Source organism: Solanum tuberosum, unplaced genomic scaffold (genome assembly GCF_000226075.1).
Source record: "Solanum tuberosum cultivar DM 1-3 516 R44 unplaced genomic scaffold, SolTub_3.0 scf00014, whole genome shotgun sequence".
NCBI lineage: Eukaryota > Viridiplantae > Streptophyta > Magnoliopsida > Solanales > Solanaceae > Solanum > Solanum tuberosum.
The window spans coordinates 2,727,417-2,729,952 of NW_006238939.1; positions in this window are offsets into that span (position 1 = coordinate 2,727,417).

Genomic DNA, 2,536 nt, shown 5'->3' on the forward strand with positions numbered 1-2,536 from the left:
TCCCGGAGTGATTTCTTGATCGATTGAGGCAAGTGGATTTCTAAACCCTAGTGAAGCGTATGGAATTCGTGTATTTTCTTATGGTATATGTGTGGGAGTTAAGTGATCAAATGTTTCTTTGATGTATTGAGAATTGTTTGAAAGATTTGTTGAATCATTGTTGAAGTTGTATCATGATTGTGTTGTTGTGAATTGTGCAATATTATGAAAATGGTCATCTCCTCATTATTTGTGTGAACATGTCATTTGCATTATTCTGAGACATGGTTGTGATAAGTGTTATGTGCATAAGAAATTAAAGAGGATGTACCATTTCGAGGGACGTACCGCGCACCGCGATGGATACTATATTTCGAGGGACGTGTCGCGCGCCGCGACGGATATTATATTTCGAGGGACGTATCGTGTGCCGCGATGGATGCATGGACAGATATGTCCCCCATGGGTCCCGAACTAAGAGACAGCGGGTGTGTATCATTAGGTCAGACATGCATCATTATACTTGACATTGCATTTCATTGCATTGCACACTTTTATTATTGATGAACTTTATCTTGTGTGTTGCTGATCTTGTGAGTGCCTTTCTGTGAAACTTGTTAATGATGAATATTGAGTTGTTATTGAGAATATATAATCTGTTAGAGTGTTGTTGTTGAGCTGTATGCTTTGTAAACTGTGAATTGTTAGGTTGGGTTGGTTTTATGCAGGTTGTAGTTATGGAGGTTAGGATGGGGTGTAAGGAGTACCCGTATTCTGTTCCCTGAGCTTGTGTTTAGAGGTTGGCTTGTTGAGTACCGTGTGGTTTGGTGTTCACCCCTTGCTTCTACAATCTTTTGTAGGTTACGAGCCCGGATCTTCGTGATACCTTCCATTCTCTTCGTTTTCGAGGCTTTCTGTGGAGATCTGAGAGGTAGTTGTTTGTCATCTCAGCGATCCTTCTTACTCCTGTTTATGATTTTGTTTTTACTTGAAAGACAGCGTCATTTGAGACTTGCGTATTTTATTTCAATTCTAGTATTTACATTAGAGGCTTGTGCACGTGACAACTAGGTTTTGGGGGTTGAATTAAGTTGACTTGTTTTCGTAATAGTAATTGTTATTGAACTTTGCTTTATTTCCGCACTTTTCGAAATGATTGGGTTTTAGGCTGACTTGTCTTTGTGGGATACGACGAGTGCCATCACATCCATTTTTGGGTCGTGACAGGGTGTTACAATATTTAAATCTTCTTTGGTATATTATATAGAGAGAATGTTTTGGAACATAGAAAAATAAAGTTTTTAAATTAAAAAACAACTTTGCATTTCAAAAATAAAAAATTAAAAGTTAGACCCCCGCTGTAAGTTAAGGGTAGTTAGGTCTTTTCCTAAATATTTTATCTTGATACTATGTCATTTTTCCCTTACCTAGAACATCTATATAAGTTATTTTAACCCCAAAACTTACCTTTTCAAGTCATTCTCTTAAATTTACCAAAGAAGATCAAGTTTTTCCTCTCCAAAATATTTCTCTCTCTAGAAACACATGAAGAAGAAGGGTTCAGGGCTGTAAAAGCTCACATGAGTACGATTCCAATTTTTCCCTTCTAACCCTAGTTGTTGCCTCACGCAAAAATGGCCCCCATTTATTTTACCTCTAACCCTAGCTGCTGCCTCACGCAAAAATGGCCCGCAATACCACTGTTGTTAATGCAGATACCACAGCCACCAACATTATCATCATGCAGTTTAACCCTCCCTTTCAATAACACATCAAAACTTGCCGGTAACCATAACTTCACCACCTGGAAGGCACAGGTGTCGATGCTTATGCACAAACATAACATTTTTGGTTATCTTGATGGGACAATTTTTGCTCCTTCAATCTCACTTACAAGAAACAATGAAAGCACTTTGAATCCAGCTTATACGAACTGGTTTCAACAAAATCAGCTTGTCCAAAATGCCATATCAGCATCGGTGGAACCTACACTTGCATCAACTATTGCAATAGCCACATCGGCACACAAAGCTTAGTAATCCCTACACACTGCCTTCGCCAATATCTATGTGACATACATTCAATTGTTGTATTACAAAAGATTCTAGGCCTGTCACTGACTATCTACGTGACATACATTCAATTGTTAATGAACTTGCAATCAGTAGAGCACCAATCACTGATTTTCAACTTAATGTGAGAATCCTCCAAGGCCTTGGACCCGACTATAACACTATCTCGGCAGCCATCCGATCGCATGAAACAATGATTACCTATGAAGAACTTTATGAGAAACTTTTTGACCATGAGATCTTTCTTAAGCATGAAGAAGCCAAACGAACACCACCAATTAGTGTTGCAGTTGCTCAAAGAAAACAACGAACCACCTTCAAGAAATAAGATCAATTGAAAGCAGGAAAGTAATACCTCACAAGGTAACCGATAATGGAGTTCCCAGACACCCCAAGACTCATCAAATACCGACCAGTGGCGCTATCATCCAAATCAGAAGCCCCAAACAGTGATGATTTCATCCAATGGTTGCTCCTTGGAGTTG